We start from the raw sequence: 25,465 nt of genomic DNA, 5'->3' as shown, positions 1-25,465 counted from the left end.
AGAGGAGCAAGATCAAAAAAACTCAAAACCTAGCAGAAGACAAGAAATAACTAAGATCAAAGCAGAATTGAAGGAGATAGAGACACGAAAAACCCTTCAAAAAATCAATAAATCCAGGAGCTGGTTTTTTGAAAAGATCAACAAAATAGACAGACCACTAGCCAGACTAATAAAAAAGAAAAGAGAGAATAACCAAATAGATGCAGTAAAAAATGATAAAGGGGATATCATCACAGATGCCAGAGAAATTCAAACCATCATCAGAGATTATTACAAACAACTCTATGCACATAAACTAGAAAACCTGGAAGAAATGGATAAATTCCTGGACAGTTGCCTCCTCCCAAGCCTAAACCAGGAAGAAGTCGAAACCCTGAATAGACCAATAACAAGGTCTGAAGTCGAGGCAGCAATTAAGAGCCTACCACCCAAAAAAAGCCCAGGTCCAGATGGGTTCACAGCCGAATTCTACCAGACATACAAAGAGGAACTGATACCATTCCTACTGAAACTATTTCAAATAATGCAAAAAGAAGGAATCCTTCCCAAATCATTTTATGAGACCAACATCATCCTAATACCAAAACCCGGCAGAGACTCAACAAGAAAAGAAAATTACAGGCCAATATCCATGATGAACATAGATGCAAAAATCTTCAATAAAATACTGGCAAGCCGATTGCAACAGCACATCAAAAAGCTTATCCACCATGATCAAGTAGGATTCATCCCGGGGATGCAAGGCTGGTTCAATATACGCAAGTCTATAAATGTAATTCACCACATAAACAGAACCAAAGACAAAAACCACATGATTATCTCAATTGATGCAGAGAAGGCCTTCGACAAAATTCAACAGCCCTTTATGCTAAAAACTCTCAATAAACTAGGTATCGACGGAACGTACCTCAAAATAATAAAAGCTATTTATGACAAACCAACAGCCAATATCATACTGAATGGGCAAAAACTGGAAGCATTCCCTTTGAAATCGGGCACTAGACAAGGATGCCCTCTCTCACCACTCCTATTCAATATAGTACTGGAAGTTCTAGCCAGAGCAATCAGACAAGAAAAAGAAATAAAGGGTATTCAATTAGGAAAGGAGGAAGTCAAATTGTCTCTATTTGCAGACGACATGATTGTATATTTAGAAGACCCCATCATCTCAGCCCAAAATCTCCTGAAACTGATAAGCAACTTCAGCAAAGTCTCAGGATACAAAATCAATGTGCAAAAATCACAAGCATTCCTATACACCAATAACAGACTTAAAGAGAACCAAATTAAGAATGAACTGCCATTCACAATTGCTACAAAGAGAATAAAATACCTAGGAATACAACTAACAAGGAACGTAAAGGACCTCTTCAAGGAGAACTACAAACCACTGCTCAACGAAATAAGAGAGGACACAAACAGATGGAGAAACATTCCATGTTCATGGTTAGGAAGAATTAATATCGTGAAAATGGCCATACTGCCCAAAGTAATTTACAGATTCAACGCTATCCCCATCAAGCTACCAATGACCTTCTTCACAGAACTGGAAAAAACCACCTTAAACTTCATATGGAACCAAAAGAGAGCCCGCATAGCCAAGTCAATTCTAAGCAAAAAGAACAAAGCGGGACGCATCACACTACCGGACTTCAAACTCTACTACAAGGCTACAGTAATCAAAACAGCATGGTACTGTTACCAAAACAGAGATATAGACCAATGGAACAGAACAGAGGCGTCGGAGGCGACACAACATATCTACAACCACCCGATCTTTGACAAACCTGATAAAAACAAGCAATGGGGAAAGGATTCCCTGTTCAATAAGTGGTGTTGGGAAAACTGGCTAACCATATGCAGAAAGCAGAAACTCGACCCCTTCCTGACACCTTACACTAAAATTGACTCCAGATGAATTAAAGACTTAAACATAAGGCCTAACACCATAAAAACACTAGAAGGAAACCTAGGCAAAACCATTCAGGACATAGGCGTAGGCAAGGACTTTATGACCAAAACACCAAAAGCATTGGCAACAAAAGCCAAAATAGACAAATGGGACCTAATCAAACTCCACAGCTTCTGCACGGCAAAAGAAACAGTCAATAGAGTGAATCGGCAACCAACAGAATGGGAAAAAATTTTTGCAGCCTACCCATCTGACAAAGGGCTGATATCCAGAATTTACAACGAGCTAAAAAAGATTTACAAGAAAAAAACAAACAAGCCCATTCAAAAACGGGCGAAGGATATGAACAGATACTTTACAAAAGAAGACATACAAGAGGCCAACAAACATATGAAAAAATGCTCATCATCACTGGTCATTAGAGAAATGCAAATCAAAACTACATTGAGATACCATCTCACACCAGTTAGAATGGCGATCATTAAAAAATCTGGAGAAAATAGATGCTGGAGAGGATGTGGAGAAATAGGAACACTTTTACACTGTTGGTGGGAGTGTAAATTAGTTCAACCACTGTGGAAAACAGTGTGGCGATTCCTCAAGGACCTAGAAATAGAAATTCCATTTGACCCAGCAATCCCATTACTGGGCATATATCCAAAGGATTATAAATCGTTCTACTATAAGGACACATGCACACGAATGTTCATTGCAGCACAGTTTACAATAGCAAAGACCTGGAACCAACCCAAATGCCCATCGATGATAGACTGGACAGGAAAAATGTGGCACATATATACCATGGAATATTATGCAGCCATTAAAAATGAGGAGTTCGCGTCCTTTGTAGGGACATGGATGAACCTGGAAGCCATCATTCTCAGCAAACTGACACAAGAACACAAAACCAAACACCACATGTTCTCACTCATAGGAGGGTGTTGAACAAGGAGAACACATGGACACAGGGAGGGGAGCACTATACACGGGGGTCTGTTGCGGGGGAGTGGGGGGGGACAGCGGTGGGGGGAGTTGGGGAGGGATAGCATGGGGAGAAATGCCAGATATGGGTGAGGGGGAGGGAGGCAGCAAATCACACTGCCATGAATGCACCTATGCAACAACTTTGCATGTTTTTCACATGTACCCCAAAACCTAAAATGCAATAAAAAAAAAAAAAAAAATAACCACTTTGTAGCATTTGACCCCCACCTTATATTCTTCCATCTCATAGATTTTATGACACCATTTTCGCTGGGTTTTCCTCCCACCTCACAGGCTCTTCTTTTCAGTCTGATTTGTTGATTTTCTCTCTCACAAACCTCTACGTGTTGTTTGCTCCATGGCTCAGCTCAAGGGCCACATCTTGCTTCTAACTGCACTCTCCTCTTCCATGATCATATCCAGCCCTGTCACCATATATCATCTAGTGAGTGATAACTTTTAGATATATATCACCTGATTCTCCCCAATCTTCCCTACCTTGTTGATGGCACTACCACCCATGCAATGTGTCAAGCTTCATTCTACAATCATCTTTCATTCTCATTCTCTCACCCCTCACTGCAAGTCCTATTGTTTCTGCCATGTGCACTGAGACCATCTTGGTGGGATTCACCATCATCACTCATCTTGACTATTGCAAAAGAAGGTTTCTCTTCTTTTAGTCTTAATTTCCTACAAGTCTGGCCCTTTAAAACCTAAATTGGTCAGGTTAGTTCCTGCTTAAAATCTCCTAAAGTCTTCCCATTATACTTTTGAATGAAATCCAATCTGTATGCCATAGCTTGGCAAAAGTGACATCTGCCTTTTGAACTTCGGCTTATACTACTCCCCTCTTATTCACTAAGACCTGCCACAGAGTCTTCCTCATGTTCCTGGGGTACCTAGTGTGTTTCTTCCTTAGGGCCTTGCCACTCCCCATTTCCTTTGCCTGGAATGTTCTTGCTCTGGCCTTTCAAAATTGGCCCCATTTCATCATTCAGGCCTCCAGTCAGATGTTTTCTCCTTACATAGGTCTTTTCTGACAATTTTCCTTAAAACACTCCAGTCACTGTCATGTTATTGCTGTTTTGTTCAATGTCCTTACTGTTTTACAAAGTTATCTTTATTCCTTTTTTTTTTTTTTGCTTGTTTATTATGTCTTCCTTTTGCTAGCTCTATGAAGGCAGACATCTTCGTGTTTTTATTCCATACTTCCTGAACAATTGCTAGCATGCAGATGGCCCTTAGTAAATGGGAGATGTTAAATGATTGTATCTACATAACATAAAACCACCATATCATATTATATCATTCTTCCCCAAAAGTCTAAGATACCCAGAGTGTGGGCCTACCAAGGTCATTCACTGTTTTTGTTGTTGTTTGTTTTGTTTTTGTATTGGGTGGGGGGTCTTAGGAATAACTCTGATAGCACAGTCACAGTGAGTGTGCTGAGCCCAGGGCTCTTGGTTTTAATGCGTATTTATTTGCTCCAGCTGCCAAAACAAAGTACCACAAATTGGGAGGCTTAAGCAACAGAAATTTGTTATCTCACAGTTCTGGAGGCTAAAAGTCTGAGACCAAGGCATCATCAAGCTTGGCCATTCCGAGATGTATGAGGGAAAATCTGTTCTATGCCTCTCTCCCAACTGCTGGTTGTTTGCTGTCTCTCACCTGATCTCTGCCTTCATTTCTGCATGGTATTCTCCCTGTGTGTGTTTGTCCCCGATTTTTCCTTTTTCATAAGGGCAGTCATATTGGATTAGGAGCCCATCCTACTTCAGTATGACTTCATCTTAACTACTTACATCTTTCATGACTCTACTTACAATAAGGTCACATGCTGAGGTAATAGAAATTCAGACATCAACATATTAATTTTAGGGAGATGTAAATATTCTTGGAAAGCAAGTAGAGTTCTTTCTAAAGAAAAGTATAGGAAACCATGATTTCAGAATATGACCCTACTTTAATTTTATTAAATTATTGGGGATATTATAGATGCATTTCTTAAAACATAGATGTACTCTATAGATTCATATCTTGTGGTTTAAATGTACTTAAAAGGAGCTTTATATCCTATGGCAATTTTCAGATTTAAAATGTTATTTTGCTCTTCTCTTTATCTTCTTTTGTGTCTGCTACAAGGAATTTAGATCTACTATACTGATAAGTCACACAGAAAAAAAAGTAGGTATTAATCATCTCAAAAATAAAACCTTCCATATTCTGTAGTCTATAAATTAGTCTGATTAGTGTAGCAAATCCAAATGAACATGCTAATCCACACACACTAATTGTAGCCATCATTCAGCAAAATAAGTTCTTTTCCACTTATAGTAAAAAGGAAAAGGAAAATGGAAAAGAGGACTATTCTGATATTGTGCAGTCAGATATGGAATATTAATGCTTTGGAATAATAATGGGACTAGAGGACAGAGAGGCTGAGGCAGGATTAGAAAAGTAGGACTCAGGGATAACTAAAGTGAGGGAAGATCAGATCCAAATAATAATTGGACCTGTGCCCCTACATATCAGCCAAGACCACTTTCCTGAATGTGCTTTTTTTCTAAGAATTTCTTGATTCAACAGTTTATCTTTTAAAGAACACTATTTTCTAATAAATACAATCTACTTATCTCTGAGAATACATTCCTACAACACATAGATAAGGAAGGAAAGAAAATGCATCTTCAATTTTGGTCTGTGTCTTAAACAAGAATATTTTAAGTTCATATTTTCATACATTTTAGTAGGAATCCTATGTTCTGCATGAATTTGCCAGGGTAGGCTAACAACTATTGCAAATAATTCTTAAATCTCAGTGGTTTAACATAAGAAACATTTATTTACTTGTAAATCTTTTTTAGCTCGTTGTAAATTCTGGATATCAGCCCTTTGTCAGATGGGTAGGCTGCAAAAATTTTTTCCCATTCTGTTGGTTGCCGATTCACTCTATTGACTGTTTCTTTTGCCGTGCAGAAGCTGTGGAGTTTGATTAGGTCCCATTTGTCTATTTTGGCTTTTGTTGCCAATGCTTTTGGTGTTTTGGTCATAAAGTCCTTGCCTACGCCTATGTCCTGAATGGTTTTGCCTAGGTTTCCTTCTAGTGTTTTTATGGTGTTAGGCCTTATGTTTAAGTCTTTAATCCATCTGGAGTCAATTTTAGTGTAAGGTGTCAGGAAGGGGTCGAGTTTCTGCTTTCTGCATATGGTTAGCCAGTTTTCCCAACACCACTTATTGAACAGGGGCGAAGGATATGAACAGATACTTTACAAAAGAAGACATACAAGAGGCCAACAAACATATGAAAAAATGCTCATCATCACTGGTCATTAGAGAAATGCAAATCAAAACTACATTGAGATACCATCTCACACCAGTTAGAATGGCGATCATTAAAAAATCTGGAGAAAATAGATGCTGGAGAGGATGTGGAGAAATAGGAACACTTTTACACTGTTGGTGGGAGTGTAAATTAGTTCAACCACTGTGGAAAACAGTGTGGCGATTCCTCAAGGACCTAGAAATAGAAATTCCATTTGACCCAGCAATCCCATTACTGGGCATATATCCAAAGGATTATAAATCGTTCTACTATAAGGACACATGCACACGAATGTTCATTGCAGCACAGTTTACAATAGCAAAGACCTGGAACCAACCCAAATGCCCATCGATGATAGACTGGACAGGAAAAATGTGGCACATATACACCATGGAATATTATGCAGCCATTAAAAATGAGGAGTTCGCGTCCTTTGTAGGGACATGGATGAACCTGGAAGCCATCATTCTCAGCAAACTGACACAAGAACACAAAACCAAACACCACATGTTCTCACTCATAGGAGGGTGTTGAACAAGGAGAACACATGGACACAGGGAGGGGAGCACTGTACATGGGGGTCTGTTGTGGGGGAGTGGGGGGGACAGCGGGGAGGGGAGTTGGGGAGGGATAGCATGGGGAGAAATGCCAGATATGGGTGAGGGGGAGGGAGGCAGCAAATCACACTGCCATGAATGCACCTATGCAACAACTTTGCATGTTTTTCACATGTACCCCAAAACCTAAAATGCAATAAAAAAAAAAAAAAAAAAAAAAGAAACATTTATTTATTAGTTACATTACATTCAGTGTGGACCAGCAAAAAGCTATGCAGTTATTCAGGGGCCAGGATCCTTTTGACCCTGTAGCTTTCCCATTTCCTAAGGCCTTAGAGTCTTCCCATGGATTTTTGCCATGGGAACATTTATATGTAGAGATATCTTTCCATGTCAGAAGACCTGGTGAGGCGAGATTGAGCAAAAAGTATTACCCAGGGTATTCTTATATACCAAGACTCTAAGTGACAAACATCACTTTTACTCACATTCATGGACCAGAACTCAGTCACATGACCTCACCCCACTGTAAGGGAAGCTGAAATCTAAAGTCTACGTCTTAACCTAAGAGGAAAAAGGAACAGAAATTTAACAACCTATAGTAGTTTTCCTGTCACACACTAGAATCATATTAATTCTATATTTGTCCTAATCACAGTGGTAGATTATCGATTGAAAGATCAATCGACTGATAGATATAAGAGCATGTGTGGAGGCGTTCTTACCATGTGAACAGTTAACTTAATAAGCTTTTCAGTTATTTTAGAAATATTTATTTGCACATAAAAATGTAATGGAAAATCTGACAGTAAAGAGGCTTGTCGTTGCTTAAATTTATAAGACATTTTATTTGAAAATAGTACAAAAGTTTCATGGAAATTATTGATAATGCAGCCTTCTAGTTATTTTAGAGTCTTTTCCCAATTCATCCTATAAGTGAAGTTTTGTTAGCCTGAGTTGCTTTAAGATGGTGAAAATCTAGACTGCTAAGAACACTATACATCGGTGCATTCTATTTGCACTGATCAGTAGTTCATCCTATTTTTTTTCTTTTCACAATTATAATTAACTAAATAACCTGTGCTGCTTTCCCCTAGGAACTATCTTTGTTAATGTTACTGAGGTTTTGTCATCTTGTGTGAGTGGAAAACAATAGGCACATTATAGGCTACCTGAATATTGCTTAGAGAAATGGAAAGATTGGAAAAGTCTTACTGGAGACTGGTATTATTTCTTGAAGGTCAACAGTAATGTTTGGTTTCTAGAGGAAAGAAGTCTTGAAGGATTTTTGCCATGGGAACATTTATATGTAGAGATATCTTTCCATGTGCACCCCAGAGATGCAGACTTATTCCACCTTGACCATAACCAACTAGTAGAAAAATTATATAATGAAAGTCTTACAACTTTTCTTGGGAGGTGTCATATCCCTCTGAGGCATTGCTGGAGAAATTACAGTGCTATAATGAGACTCATATTTCATGTCAGCCCCAAGCCTTTTCATTCATTTATAAATGTTTTAGAGCTGTATGATTCATAATACCCTGAGCTGGCTTTCTTTCTGAACTGTCATGCTCTCGTTAATGCCAACCATTCCTGCTTCTTGCCAAGAGACAAGCCCTGTAGTAATATATCATAAAGTTTAGTGTTTTCCTTGAATTGTTATAGTCAAAATTATATTTCTAGATACTAAGTTAGTACAAGAGGACAGGTTTTAGAAAAATATTAAGTATTGAGAAAGAAATCGGGAAAGCAAGCAAAGATCTCTACCACATCCAAGATGTCTTTTTAGAGTTATTTTCCATTTTATTATAATGCACATTTTTTATATGTGAGAACTGTTATGTCCCAAGAAAATGATAAACTTTAACATTGAACTGATATAAAATTAAAATGAAATGAGTCATCCAAAGTACAAAGCTTAGAATAAAAAGTCTTTTCGCAATAATCTTATTTTTATATTTTATGTCCATCCTAACAAACAATGTTTACAATGCATTTTCCTTTCTAGAAAACTTAATTCAGTAAATCATTTGTTTTAGTTAATTAAAAAGATTAAATATTATTCTATTAAGCAACATAAAGCAGTTCTTAAAACCGCTTTATGTAACATAAAACACATGTTGTTGAGCTGCAAGTAACCCTTTCATTAGTGATTTATTATCTCCATGTGTTGCTCTTCACTAGCAATATCCTCTCCAAGATTCATTTGCTGTTCTACTCAGCAAGACCAATTTGTTATCACCTGAATCACAATATGGCATAGCAGTGTGGCACTGAAGAAATGATCTTGTATTTCATTCAATTCAACCAAATTCACTGGACCCGTCTATTATTTGAAAGGTTCACTGGAGGCTCTGTTTTGCTAGTTTCTGAGCCAATTCAGATTCAAGCAGGAAGCTTTCAACAGCTGTAGATGCCCCACATATCTGGACTTACCACTGGGCTCCTCTGCCAGATCCGGAATCTGATGACCCCCACGTGACTGCTGTGGGTTTTTGTTATTGATCTTCCTGCTGCCTTATGTTGTTAAAAGAGAGCCTGATTTTTGTCCTGAGTTTTAATCCATTACCTCACTCTGAATCCTGCCTTCACATCTGAGGGCTCTTCTGCTTTGACTTTCTCCATGATATGGAATCTTGTGTCAGACCCTAGCTCCAAAACTGGAGCTTTGCTGTGGATAGATATGCATTCTAACAAAGAACATCCTCTCTTGTGAGTCCCGTATGGCTTACTAGCTGGGCAGTCTACCACGGAGTTGAAGTGGTGATGGTCAGGCTAATTTTCTTTAACACACACAGTCTCAGAATCTTTGCTTTTCTAATTGTCCACGTTTTGGCCATAGGTCCAAGGAAGAAAACACTGTTTTGTGAATTTTGTGTTTTTTATTATGAGTCAAGTTATGTAAAAATTATACTGTTTTTGAATATAGGAAAGAAGAAGGTAAAGGTGAAAGACATTTTTCTGATTTAATCATGGCCTCAGGAAAATACAATAGTGGGGAGAAGAACAGAAAACAGGAGAAACACGATTCCACAGAAAGAAAGCAAATTAGAAGTTTGCTCTAGTATCCCTAAATTATTTCCAGTCAATTCTTTTTCCTTTTTCTCTTAAAACTAGGGCAAACAATTAAGAATTTTTTGAAAACATTACTTAGAAAATACACTAGTAAGCAACTTGAGAGATAGCTAGTGCTTAAGATCAGAGTAGAGTCTTTACTCTAGTTTTAACTTTATTCTCTATTCTCCTTATGCATGAACACTTTAGGCTAAGCAATAATGTTTTCAATTAATCCCAAATATGTTATTGTAGTCTATCAGTTTATTTATTTTAGCAGTTACCTACTGGATAACTAATAAATTGTTAATTGAGGGCTTATGATGGTCTAGGAAAGTTTCTAAACATTTTATACGTATGAAATACTTTACTCTCCTCAATCGTCTCCATGAAGTATTATCATCGTTCCCATTTTACAGATAAGAAATTTAAGGCACAAAGAGGTTAAGAAATGTATACAAGTCCACTTATCTATTAAATGATAGTGCAGGATTTGAACGCAGGTGGCCTGTCAGAGTCTACATTCAATTCTGTGGCCATGCACATGTCAGATTTGTACATACTAGAATTTTTCTCAATGGTTCTAACACTAAAAATTAATGATTAAAGAAATAGGGTGTGTATCTACTGCACAATGTATGTAAATGTCTGTTTGTAAATACTTGAAGTACTGCTGCTTTGCCTGCAAAACTTTGGCAGTTTTTGCAAATACGGCAAATTCATATTTCACATTTCATGGTAATTGTTATTCATTTTACTGTTTAAACAAGCTCTCCTTGTTTTAGTAGGAAATGATAAATTCATCATACAATTTAGCAGTGTTTTGCAAAAATGCGTTCCATGGAACATGTGTCTCAAAATGCAATATTCGGATTCTAGATTTTCACCCCAAATCTTCTGTACAAGAATATGAGGTGGAGCCTAAGAATTTGCATTTTTACAAGTTCCTATGGTGTGTCTAATGCTTCTAGAGTTTGATTCAAAGGGTGCAGAAATACAGGGCAAGCTTTCAATTTATCACTCCTGCCTGTTCTAATTAGATAGAATACATGAATATATCCACTCTAGTCCTAATTATTTACCTAAGACATACAACCTATTTTAAGTGACTTCCAAACAGTTCATACCTCTCCTATCCAGATGACCAAAAAATAATAAAATGATGACAACTCACAAACTTGTGACCAACCTAAGATTAGCCAATTCCTCATAAGTAAAAATGTTTCCCTCACTCCCTCAGAAGACACATCATTTATAGTTTCCTCCTTCAAGCTTTTTTTAAAAAAAGTTTAATTTACTTTGAATCAATTCTTGGCTAAGCACTGACTCTAAATATTTTATATCCTGCTTTCTGCATTTGTCTTACATCTAGATTTTGCCCCTAGTGATTCTTTTGAGTAAAACTTTTAAATTTTTTCTAAAAAGTTTAGAAGTATTTTGAGCAGAATAGTTTCCCACCAAGTTTATTTCCTCCCATTGTATATTACATTATCTAACTAACTTCATTCCTGTTTAGCCATAATTAAAGGCAATTCTAAAGTCAGGAGTTACTATGATCAACAGAGTACTGGACCATAGCCAGCTTAAATTTCTTAAAGCAAAGCTTCCTATACATGGTCCAGTTGGTATTCACAATAAGTGATGAAAGCTAGAATCCAAGAATATTGCTGTGAGGGGGCTGAAACAGATGTTACAACTAGAAATTTGAAAAGTAACACAGAAAGGACATACAGAGAGGCAATCGTGAATGAGACAGATTATTTATGAACTGCCAAGAAAAATCAGAAATGGAACAGATCTTCCAGGTAGTATCAGAGTTAACACGAATAATTTTGAAAGAGGCACTGGTCAAATCTGAGACATTATTAAGTAGAAAATAGTGCTAGGCATAGAGCACAGTCCTCACAATCACTTAGAAAAGAATACACTATGAGAATATATTTTGTGAACCATAAAGTCTGCGAAGGCTTTATTATTATTATTATTATTATCAGTAGTAGTAGTACACACTAAAAGAACTAGTAGTCAAACATTGAGTCTTTCAACCTGCTGTTAAATTTGTACTTCAATATAGGTCATATTGGTAATTTCAAGGAATTGTTTTATGTCTTTAATTACATTGACATATCTATTATTAGAAATGTTGATTAAAATAGTTGACCATTATGTGACACACCTGGAATTCTCTCAGAGATTTGGGAAGGTAAGTAATGAAATTTAACCTTAGATGTAGTGCTTCAAGAAATTGTTTATTGGTCTAGGTATTTCTTTCAAAGGCTTTACCTTTTATATCAATGGTAAATATAAATTATATGAATTTGGAGAAGATGTCACAATTATACCATTAATATAACATGTTGCATTCAGAGCCTAATAGCTTGTGATGAAGTCACTTAACAATTCCATAATATCTATAGTGGAGAAAGTGAAGAATTTTTGGCCACATCTAGTAATATAATTATATTTACTTATATTCAATTATTATAAAATATTATTGCTAGTTAAATGAATTATCTTGGTTGAGGTAATATATAAGATACATGTTTATTATAACCTATAATTTTGAAACCAATGAATGCCATTAAAAATTTTATTTTCTGAGAGAAGTTTCAAATAAATAAAAGGGAAAAACACAACATTACAATTGATACAACGAAATACAAAGGGTTATAAGAGACTACTATGAACAGTTATACAGAAACAAATTAAATTAGAAGAAATTGATAAACTCCTAGAGACATGCAACTTACCAAGACTAAACATAAAGAAATAGAAAATCTGAACAGATAAATATGAATAAGGAGATAGATTCAGTAATAAAAAGCTTCCTGTCAAAGAACACTTTAGAACCTTATGGCTTCACTGTTGAGTTCCAACAAACATCAAACATCTAGATAATTATTACCAATCCTTCCCAAACATTTTCATGAAATTGAGGAGGAGGGAATATTTCCAAACTCTTTTATGATGTCAGTATTATCAGGTTAGAGCCAGATGAGGACACTACAAAAAAGAAAAAAAAAGAAAATTACAAGGCAGTATCCCTGATGAACATACGTGTAAAAATTGTCAATAAAATACATACAAACTGAATTGAATAGCACATTAAATTCAGCAGCACATTATTCACAATGTTCAAGTGGAATTTATCCCAGGGATGCAAGAAGAGTTGAAAAAAGACAACTCTGTAAATGTGATATAACACATTAACAGAATGGAGGAGAAAAAAATGTATAATCACCTGAATTAATGCCAAAAAATTTGACAATATTCAACACCCTTTTATGATAAAAACTCTCAACAAAGCAGATATAGAGGAATGTTCTTGAACACAAAAAAAGGTCATATATGGCACACTCATAGCTAACATTATACTCAATGGGGGAAGGTTAAAATTTTTTAATCTAAAATCAGGCACAACACAAGGATGCCCACTTTTACCTCTAATATTTAACATTGTACTGAAAGTCCTAGCCAGGGCAATGAGGCAAGAAAAAAAACAAAAGGCATCCAAATTGGAAATCAAAAGGTTAAATTGTCTCTGTTTATAGATGACATGATCTTACAAAACCTTAAAGAATCTACCAAAAAACTGTTGAAACTAAGAAACAAATTCTGTAAAGTTAGAGAAGACAAAATCAACGTATGAAAATAAATAGCATCACTATATACTAACAGCTAACTATCTGAAAAAGAAATCAGGAAAATAATCTGATTTACAATAGCTTAAAAAAACCAATAAAATACATAGAAATTTAATCAAAAGTGAAAGACATGCACACTGAAAACTATAAAACATTGATGAAATAAATTGAAGAAGATATAAGTAAATGGGAAGATACTCCATGTTCATATATTGAAATAATTCACATTGTTAAAATGTCCATACTATTCAAAATGATCTATAGATTCAAAGTTATCTCAATGAAAATTCTAATGACATTTTATATAGAAACATAAACATAATCTTAAAATGTGCATGAAACCACAAAAGACCCCAAACAGCTAAAGGAATCTTGAACAAAAACAAAAAACCCACAAAAACCAAACAGAAACAAAGCAGGCTGAGCTCGGTGGCTCATGCCTACAGTAATCCCAGCACTTTAGGAGGCTGAGGCAGGTGGATCACTTGAGGTCAAGAGTTTGAGATCAGCCTTCCAACATGGTGAAACCCTGTTTTTACTAAAGATACAAAAATCAGCTTGGCATTGTGGTACACACCTGGAATTCTAGCTACTTGCGAGGCTGAGGCAGGAGAATCACTTGAACCCTGGAGCAGAGGTTGTAGTAAGCTGAGATCACACCACTGCACAAGTGAAACTCCATTTCAAACAAACAAACAAACAAACAAACAAAAGAAACAAAGCTACAGACATCACACTACCTGACTTCAAAATACACTACAAAACCATAGTAATCAGACAGTGTGGTACTGGCATAAAACCAGATACTTAGCCCAGTGGAACAGAGGAGAGAGCCCAGAAATACATTCATACATTTACAGTCAACTCATTGTTGATCAGGTTATCTAGAACAATAATGGGGAAAGGACTGCCCCTTCTCTAATAATGTTAGAAAAACTGCATACACACATGCAGAAGAATGAAATTAGGCCCTTATCTTACACAGTATACAAAAATCAACTCAAAATGGATTAAAGACTTAAAACAAAAGACCTGAAATTGTAAAACTACTAGAAGAAAACATAGGGGAGCATCTCGATGACATTGGTCTGGGTAATAATTTTTTGTATATAAAGCTGAAAGCACAGGCAACAAATGCAAAAATAGACAAATGGCAGAACATCAAACTAAAAGGCTTTTGCACAACCAAGGAAAAAAATCAACAAAGAGACAGCCTGTGGAATGGGAGAAAATATTTGGAATCCATATATCAGAAAAAGGGTCAATTAATACCCAAAATATATTTAAAACTCAATAGCAAGAAAGCAATCCAATTAAAAATGAACAAAATGCCTAAACAGACATTGCTCAAAAGACATACAATATATAAAAAAAAATTCAACATAACTAATCTTAAGAAAAATGTAAATTAAAACCACAATGAGATATCATCTTATACCTGTTGGAATAGCTATTATCAAAAAAGAAAGATAAGTTTTGGCAAGAATGTGAAGCAAAGAAAACCCTTGTACACTGTTGATGGAAATGTAAATTAGACAGCCATTATGGAGAACAGTATGAAGGTTTTCAAAAAAACTAAAAATAAAATTATCATATGACCCAGCAGTCTCACTACTGAGTATATATCCAAAGGAAATTTCATTGGTATGTCAAAGAGATATCTGTTCTCTCATGTTTATTTCTTATTATGAATAACAACCAAGATATGGAATCAATTTAAGTGTCTATAAACAGAGGAGCAAATAAAGAAAATGTAGTACATATACACAATGTAATAGTATTTAGCCATAAAAAGAAGAAAATCCTGTTATTTCCTTCAATGTGGGTGACTGTGGAGGCCATGATGTCAAGAGAAACAAGCCAAGAGCAGAAAGCATGTTCTCACTTCTATGTGGAATCTAAAATAGTTGAACTCATAGAAGTAGGGAGTACAAAGGTTGTTACCAGGGGCTAGGACAGAGGGAAGAGAAGGAAGGGGTTGAGAAAATGTTGGTCAAAGGATATAAAATTTCAGTTAGGTAGGAAGAATAAGTTCAGGAGATCTCTTGTATAACATGGTAACTATAGTTAATAACCATATATTTATTTATTGCATTCTCACAAATGCAAAAATAAAAATTTTGAACTCATGGAAACAAAGAGTAGAATGGTGATTATCCATGGTAAGGGGTCTGGAGATGGTGAAGAGAAGATTTTGGTCACAGGACACAAAGTTTCAGTTAGACAGAAAATAGTCCTATTTTTAGTTCTAGAAAACATTTTAGTGGTCCATTGTGCCACATGGTGACCATATTTAATAACATTATATAATATATTTCAAAATTGCTAAAAGATTAGATTTTAAATATTTCACCACACAAAAAGACAAGTAGATGAGGGGATAGACATGTTAATTAGCTTGATTTAACTTACGCAATGTATAGATGTATCAAAAGATTATATTGTACCCTATATAAATACAATTACTATTTGTTAATTAAAAATGTTAAAAAGTAAGTGCTTTGAAACACTAAGTTTTGAGGGAAGTTTGTAATAAAGCAATGGCTGATGTGCCAACAGTCATTGTGTACCCCAAAATGTTTATGCTGGCTGTATTGCTTTATCATTACATATTTTAATTTAATATTACTGTAAAAGGATGAAAAAAACCCTTGATTTCCTATTAAATTTTGCATCTATCCTTCAGAATCCACTCTAATATCCAATTAATTCCTCCCTTAAGGAGGATAGATGCAAAATTTAACTGCTCCCAAATTTAAAAAATACGGTTCTGACCTAGCTATGCAAAACCCTCCTTTTTGTCAGAGGCTACTTGTCTATTTTCTGACTAAAACTTCTTTGAAGTCATCAAGCTCATTTTTACAGTTACCTACCTGGGACTTAAATTTAAATAGAATGTTTTTAAGTTTCTAGCTTTCTGGCTCTTCTTTCAGCAGTCTCTGGCCACCACCAATCACAGTCCCACTAACACACCATACCCACTGAACACTAATTATTTTGATCAGAACTGAAGTAACACCTGCTCAAATGCTTGGGTCTTTTATTATGTACAGCTCAATTCCTTGCTCTTCACTTTCTTCCTTTGGCTGAAACTGTAATGAACTTATTCCTACTAAAGAAATCTAGGACTAATAATAATTTATTTAGCAGACACGTTCTATCTCCAGTGGCCAGGGATGAAGCTCTATCTCCAGTGGCCAGGGATATCTGAGAGTTATTTATAATCAAGACATAACTTTAAATCATGTCCTACTCTTTAGGCATTTTACTGAATTAGATAACAACTCAGTTAAATAATCTATACTTGTCCTATTGAAACACATTAAGCAACTCGCAATTTAGATTTTTTTAAATTGGCATACTTTTTTTCTCCTTTCTTTCTTCCTCTATCTCAGAAATGGTTCCCTTGTTCATATCCCAGTGGGGATGCCTGGTCACATGGTCCTACTTGGATGCAAAGAGAATTTGGAGGTATAATCACCATCTGGGCAATTGCATTTCCACAACAACTCTAAACTATGGGAAAGGAAGTCCAAATTTTACTGGACAGTTGGCTGTCTCTGTCTAAGAGACAAAAATCTCTTTAAAAAGTCTCTGCTAAGACCAAAAGTCTTAGCTTTCCATAGATATACACAAACTCTACTATTGTTACTACTTCAGTTTTAACTCTTGTGTTCAGTGAATGCTAAAGTAGTGTAGAAAGTTTAGAAAACAATATTCAAGAATCCATAGAGTTTATCCGCTTCTTACAAAAGACACTTCAACAACTAAATAATCTTTCAAAGTATTTTGTATTTCTGCTTTTTAGTCCTATATTCTTAAATTATTATAAAATAATTTGACAACCAAGTTGTGAGTTCTAATGTTAATTATTCTCTTATGATGCTTTTCATCTCAGCTAGAATAGGATATATATTCCCAGCTCATTAACATTTTCTGGTCATTAGCATTTCCCATTAAACTTCCTCAATAGGTCAAGTCTCCACTGATTTCAATGTAGTTGCCTGTGGATACCACAAAGAATGGTCACAGGAAAAAAATATATAGAATCAGAATTACTCTGCAAAGAGGCCCTAATTAGGCTCTCTCTAGTCATAGAAATAGATCTTTTATCAGTGAAAACACAATGCAATTAGAAAATGTCTCTTGTAACTTGCCATGGGTGTAGTCAGCTGATAGTAATGTTTCTTTTAGCAAACACTTCGGTAAACAGTGTCTCATCAATTTTATTGTTATAATTCCTTCTTGTAAGAATTGTCATCTAATTGAATACTTAGGACTAAACTGTGTTAATACCAATGGCTTTACAGTTAACACCAATTTTTTTTTACATTTGAAACTCACTTCATGGTTTTTTGAAGCATATTTCATATACTTATTAAACACCTTCTAACAGACTTTCTATTTATCTAATACTTTAAGGATGTGTTGTTCTATATGGAAATAACATATTGAAAACAATGGTACTGATATTGCAATTAGGGCTAACAAAATATTAAATATTAAATGAAAATGTTAAATTTTCATTTAATATTTATAACACTGTTGTGAGGCTCAGAGTATGACTTGCCAACAGAAACACAACTGGTCAATAAAAGAACTAATTTTAAGTTCAAGTCATATATTCCCAAAAAGTAATTACATTGCTGCATTATGATGACCATTTAAGTTTTTTATAATGCATGAACCTGAAATAATTTCAGTCATGAAATTGAGTTATTAATAGCAAATACATAGAAATATGTCAGTAAATATATAAAGTTTCAATTAAAAAAATAAGGCTCGACAGCCTGGGCAACATAACAAAAAAATTACAACATAGCTACAAAAAAATTAGGTGTGTTGATGCTTGCCTTTAGTCCTAGTGATTCAGGAGGCTAAGGCAAGAGGATCACTTGAGCCCAGGACTTCAAGGCTGTGGTGAGCTGTGATTGTGCCATTGCACTCCAGCCTGGGCAGCAGAGCAAGTTCCTCTCTCCACAAAAAAAGGCTTGATATGTTAATTTTCTGCATGAAATCAGTAATAAGGAAGAAATTGTGTATGGAGTCCATGAGGAAACTGAAATATATGGGACAGAGGGGAAGAAAAGAGGCTAGAGTAGTTAAAGGAGGCCTAACTCTGAGTCTGGCAGAGAAATTTAGACTTACTAATGAGAGTAGCAAACCAATACGAATTCTGGAAATACAAGTATTCAGGGGAAGTGCTTAAAAGAAGAAGGTACTTGGCAGTGGACTTTGTGATTTCTTGAAAGTAAAAAGGCCAAAGTCAGCCAATCTTTAGCTACCAGGTTGAGATGTGTAGAAAATTTAGACACTGTGGCAATGAATTGTGAAGCAAAAGATCAGCCTAGGATCAGGACTACACTGGACTTAAGGAGTAAATGAGAGTAAAGTATTAAAGACAGAGCCCCAAACGTTTAGCCAAGGGGCCAGAAGAATGTGAGATTTAAGGAGTAACTTGTTTTCAAAAATAAGATTGAGGTCTAATAGTCAAATTTCAACTTAGTGATATCAAAATAAATACCTTATTTCTAATGTAAGGGTTTTTCTGTTGATCAACTGATTTCTTTATTTTTTCTTTTTCTCTTTCTTTCTCTTTTCTTTTCTTTTCTTTTGTTTTCTTTTCTTTTCTTCTCTTTTCTTTTCTTTTCTGAGACTGGGTCTTGCTCTAGTGGCCAGGCTGGGGTGCAGTGTCATGATCATGGCTCAAAAGATCCTCCCATCTCAGTCTTCTGAGTAGTTGGTACTATGGGCGTGCACCAACACACCCAGCTTTGTGTGTGTGTGTGTGTGTGTGTGTGTGTGTTTTATAGAGTCAGAGGTCTTGCTGTGTTGCCCAGGCTGGTCTTGAATGCCTGAGCTCAAGCGATCACCTGCCTCAGACTCCCAAGGCATAAGCCACTGTGCCCCACTTGATCAACCTATTTCTAATCTATGCAATTTTGGTCCATGTTGTCAACTTTAGAACCACTTTATCTCTTAAGAATAAGATTTTTTTTCTTGTCCTAACAGAAGTGGCTTTGTTTAAAAATAAGTAACATACTAAATATCTTCATAAAACAAGCCTGTATGTTTCTCATTTTATAAAGTCATTAGTCCTGACCTTTAGAAAACCTTCCCAATTCACACACAAAGCAGTGCTTTAGCTATGAGACTTTGAAGTAACGGGCTTAAGGCATTGTTCCTCAAGGAGATATTTAGAATTATATTGACAGAAAATAATTTTAGGGATTGTATTTTAGCTTCCTGTTTTATAAATAGGGAGGCTGAAACTCAGAAAATGTATTCAAAACATAGATCAAGGTAGTAGCAGAAAAGAGAAGACTAGAAATAAGGATTCTGACTCTGGAATTAGTGCTCTACAGTCTTCTACATGGACTTGTATTAGCCATAGATGCAAGAGCCTGGATGCCGGGAATGGTTAAAAGTGATTCTACTTCTATTACCTCGTAAATACTACCTAAGAGTGCAATGAATTAGGTACTATCATGGCTCCTCCATTTTAGGGAGAAGTAAACAAGACAGGCACAGTTGTAGTAACTCACTTAGGTAAAGTTTGAATAACTCGCTCAAGGTTACATGCTAGCTAGGAATGACGTTGAACTTTATGCCCAGGTAATCTGATTTCAAAGGCTGTTCCTCTCAAGTCCCAGGCTCCAATCCTACTGTTCCTAAGTAGTCTGTGTACCACCTTCAAAACAGAGAATAGTAACTAGAAGAAAATGAAATAACAAAGTTCCTAATTATTTCCTGCCTCTTCAACCAAAGTTAATCTTTAGTTTTTGGCAAGAGAGCTTTTGATTATTAAGTGCTTTAGACAGTAAGTATTACAAGCTCCAGCTAGTGTCAGGGATGGTAAGGTTTTAACCAGGAAAGACAATTGAAAACAATCTTATTCTTATCCTGCTATTGGTAGAGCTCAGGGAAGAGTGAAAGCTAGGAAGGAAAGCCTGGGTTTTAGAAGGACTTAGACCCAGGACTTTAGTAGGTGATAAAGTACTGACAAAGAGGCAGTGTTTCAATAAGGAAGCAGGTGGTCAGCAGCATCCAGCACAGAAGAGAATTCAAATGAGAGGAGAATGGAAAAGTTATTATTGGATTTGGGAATTAGGAAGCTGTTAGTGAGTTCTAAAACAGCAAATTCAGTAGAACCTAGCCTGCAGAGGGCCAAGGAATAAACATAAAGATATTAAGTGTGCCACACCACTTCAGGTTTATAAATGAATATCAAAACTAGATTATATTTCAGAAAATTAAGTTTTGTAATATTGTGGCAAACTGGGAATATATATCTCAGTTTTAAAATTATTTTATTTAATAAATTCCTACTATTTAATAAGCATGAAACAAATATCAAGAAGTATAAAAGATAAGTGGTGAAAAGTTTTCTTCCCTTCCCTGTGTACCATCTGCACTATTCATTCCTCTGTCTTCCTATGGGTAATCACTTTTAGTTTGTTTTGTTTTGTTTCAGTTTTTTAAGACAAGGTCTTGCTCTGTCACCTTGGCTGGAATGCAGTGGCAGGATTCCAGCTCACTGAAACCTCTGCCTCGTGGGCTCAAGGGATCCTCCCACCTCAGACTCCTGAGTAACTGGGACTACGAATGTGTGCCACCATACCTAGCTATTTTTTCCACTTTTTGTAAAGACAGGATATTGCCCAAGCTGGTCTCAAACCTCTGGGCTCAAGCTGTCCACCTCTCCAGCCTCCCAAAGTGCTGGGATTATAGGCATGAGCCACTGCGTCTGACGTAGTTTCTTCATCTTTTCAGATATTATTTTTTAAATAAGGAAAACACACACACACTTCTACATGATGGTATTGTAATAGACTGTTACAAACTTGCCTTTCCTCCCCACTGAGTGTATCTTGAAAATCTTCTCATGTTAATACATGATAATTTAAAAATATTTAAATAGTATTTGTTTAGGTATATCATTTATTTAACTATTTCTATATAGATGAAAATAGGCTGTTTACAAATATTTGCTGTCACAAATAGGGCTGCATGGTTTTACACATATAACCTTGTACATCTTTATTGGCATATATGCAAGTAACCTCTCTGGTAAATCTTAGGAGTGGATTAGTTAAATTGAAAGGATATGAACCATTGAAATATACACTGCCAATGTGTCACTTCTTCATATTGTACCAATCTGCCATCCCACAAGTGATGAATGAAAGCATCTGTTTCCTACTTCCTCACCAATGCTATGTTAGCAAATTTTGAGATTTACTTTTGCAAATCTGATAGGTAAAATATATCTCAATATAGTTTTCAGTTATATTTCTCTCATCAGGAGTGACAACATCTTTTTATATGTTCAAGAGTCATTTGCAGTTTACTTTCTGTAAAACATCTGTTCATAAAATTTTTATTTTTCTTCTGAGTTGTTATCTTTTTTTACCAATAAGAGATCTTACATACATGGGAGCTTAGCCTTTAGTCAAAGAAATGAATTAGAAGAATTCTTTCCCAGTTTATTATGTGTTTTTGCTTTGTGTTTAGTGTTTTCATGATCCGGAAGTTGTTTGTTTGTTTGTTTGTTCGTTTGTTACAAGTTTTACAGAGGTGAATATATTAGGCTACTCTTTTGTGGCTTCTGGAATTTGTGTAATAGTCACAGAGGTCATCTTCACTTTGAGATTATAAAATAATTTTTGTATTATTTTTAGTATTTTTAACATTTTGGTTTTTGCATTAAAACTTGTATTGTTTTGGAAGTTATCTTGGTATGCAGTATCAAATACAGACATAATTTTATTTTTCTAGATGTTAGTATTGACAATGGGGTGTTAAAGTCTCCCACTATTACTATGTGGGAATCTAAGCCTTTTTGTTGGTCTCTAACAACGTGCTTTATTAATCTGGATGCTTCAGTATTGTGTGCATATATATTTAGGATCGTTAGCTCTTCTTTTTACATTGATCCCTTTACCATTATGTAATGCTTTTCTTTGTCTTTTTCTGATCTTTGTTGGTATAAAGGCTGTTTTATCAGAGACTAGGATTGCAATCCCTGCTTTTCTTTGTTTTCTATTTGCTTGGTAAATATCCCTCCCTCCCTTTATTTTGATCCTACATGTGTCTTTGCAAATGAGATGGGTTGCTGAATACAGCACACTGATGGATCTTGCTTCTTTATCCAATTTGCCAGTCTGTGTCTTTTAGTTGGGGCATTTAGCTCATTTACATTTAAGGTTAATATTGTTATGTGTGAATTGATCCTGTCATTATGATGCTAGCTGGTTATTTTGTCCATTAGTTGATGCAGTTTCTTCATAGTGTCAATGGTCTTTACAATTTGGTATATTTTTGCAGTGGCTGGTACTGATTTTTCCTTTTCATGTTTAGTGCTTCTTTCAGGAGCTCTTGTAAGTCAGGCTTGATGGTGACAAAATCTCTCAGCATTTCCTTGTCTATAAAGGATTTTATTTCTCCTTTGCTGATGAAGCTGGTTATGAAATTCTGGGTTGAAAATTCTTTTATTTAAGAATGTTGGATATTGGCCTCCACTCTCTTCTGACTTGTAGTGTTTCTGCCAGGAGATCCGCTGTTAGTCTGATGTGCTTCCCTTTGTTGGTAACCCCACCTTTCTTTCTGGCTGCTCTTAACATTTTTTCCTTCATTTCAATCTTGGTGAATCTGACGATTATGTGTTTTGGGGTTGCTCTTCTCGAGGAGTATCTTGTGGTGTTCTCTGTATTTTTTGAATTTGAATATTGGCCTGTCTTTTTAGGTTGGGTAAGTTCTTTTGGATAATATCTTCAAGTGTGTTTTCCAATTTGGTTCCATTCTGCCTATCACTTTCTGGAACACCAATCCAATGTAGGTTTGCTCTTTTCTCATAGTTCCATATTTCTTGAAGGCTTTGTTTGTTCATTTTAAATATTTTTTCTCTAATCTTGTCTTCATGCTTTATTTCATTAAGTTGATCTTCAATTTCTGATATCCTTTCCTCTGCTTGATCATTCAGCTATCGATGCTTATGTATGCTTCATGGAGTTCTTGTTCTATGTTTTCCAGCTCCATCAGGTCATTTATGTTCTTCTCTAAACTGATTATTCTAGTTAGCAATTCCTCTAACCTTTTTTCAAGGTTCTTAACTTTCTAGTGTTGGGTTAGAACATGCTCCTTTAGCTCAGAGGAGTCTGTTATTACCCACCTTCTGAAGTCTACTTCTGTCAATTCATCAAACTCATTCTCTGTCCAGTTTGTTCCCTTGCTGGTGAGGAGTTCTGATCCTTTGGAAAAGAAGAGGCATTCTGGTTTTTTTAATTTTCAGTCTTTTTGCACTGTTTTTTCCTTATCTTCATGAATTTATCTACTGTTGGTCTTTGATGTTGGTGAGCTTCAGGTGGAGTTTCTATGCATACATCTTTTTGGTTGACATTGATGCTATTCCTATTTGTTAATTTTTCTTTTAACAGTCAGGCCCCTCTGCTGCAGGTCTGCTAGAGTTTGCTGGAAGTCCACTCCAGACCCTGTTTTCTTGTATCACCAGCAGAGGCTGCAGAACAGCAAAGACTGCCGCCTGTTTCTCCCTCTGGAAGCTTTGTCCCTGAAGGGCACCTGTCAGATGCCAGCTGGAGCTCTCCTGTATAAGGTTTCTGTCAACGCCTGCAGGGAGATGTCTCCCAGTCAGGAGACATAGGAGTCAGGGACCCACTTGAGGAGATAGTCTGTCCCTTAGCAGAGCTGGAGTGTTGTGCTTGGAGATCTACTGCTCTCTTCAGAGCCAGCAGGCAGGAACATTTAAGTCTGGTGAAGCTGCACCCACAACTGCCCTTTCCTCCAGATGCTCTGTCCCAGGGAGATGGGAGTTTGATCTATAAGCCCTGACTGGGGCTGCTGCCTTTCCTTCAGAGATTCCCTGCTCAGAGAGGAGGAATATAGAAAGGCAGTCTGGCTACAGCAGCTTTGCCCAGCTGTGGTGGTCTCCACCCAGTTCAAACTTCCGGCAGCTTTGTTTACACTGTGAGGGGAAGCCATCTACTCAAGCCTCAGTAATGGTAGATGCCCCTCCCCCACCAAGCTCAAATGTTCCAGGTCAACTTCAGACTGCTGTGCTGGCAGTGAGAATTTCAGCCAGTGGATCTTAGCTTGCTGGTCTCTGTGGGGGTGGGATCTACTGAGCTAGACCACTTGGCTTCCTGGCTTCAGTCCCCTTTCCATGGGAGTAAATGTTCCACTGGTGCTCCAGGGGTCACTGGAATATGAAAAAACACTCATGCAGCTAGCTCAGTGTCTGCCCAAATGGCCTTCTTGTTTTGTGCTTGAAACCCAAGGCCCTGGTGGTGTAGGCACCAGAGTGACTCTCCTGTTCTGCAGGTTGCAAAGACCATGGGAAAAGTGTAGTATCTGGGCTGGAGTGAACTGTTCCTCACAGCACAGTCGCTCACAGCTTTCCTTGACCTGGGGAGGGAGATTCCCGACACCTTGCACTTTGTGGGTGAGGTGACACCCTACTGTCTAACCAATTCCAATGAGAAGAGCCAGGTACCTCAGTTGGAAATGCAGAAATCACCCACCTTCTGAGTTAATCTCGCTGGGAGCTGCAGACCGGAGCTGTTCCTATTTGGCCATCTTGCCCAGAAGTCCGTAAACTGCCACTTTTGAACCATCAAATTTTACGAGAACTTCCTCACTATCATGAGAAGAGCATGGGGGAAACCACTTCTATTATCCAGTTACCTCCCACCAAGTTTGTCCCTTGACACATGGGTATTACAATTCAAGAGAAGTTATGGGTGGGGACACAAAGCCAAACCATACTATTCCACCCCTGGCCCCTGCCTAATCTCATGTCCTCTCTACAGATCAAAAGGAATCATTCCTTCCCAATAGTCACCCAAAGTCTTAACTCATTCCAGCATTAACTCAAAAGTCCAAGTTCAAATCTCATCTGAGACAAGGCAAATCCCTTCCCCTATTAGCATGTATGATAACAAGCAAGTTAGTTACCTTCCAGAAACAATAA

This window comes from Aotus nancymaae, unplaced genomic scaffold (genome assembly GCF_030222135.1).
Source record: "Aotus nancymaae isolate 86718 unplaced genomic scaffold, 86718_ANA_hifiasm-v0.15.2.pri h1tg000002l, whole genome shotgun sequence".
Lineage (NCBI taxonomy): Eukaryota > Metazoa > Chordata > Mammalia > Primates > Aotidae > Aotus > Aotus nancymaae.
The sequence above is the reverse complement of the archived record's forward strand: the minus strand, read 5'-3'. Positions refer to the sequence as shown.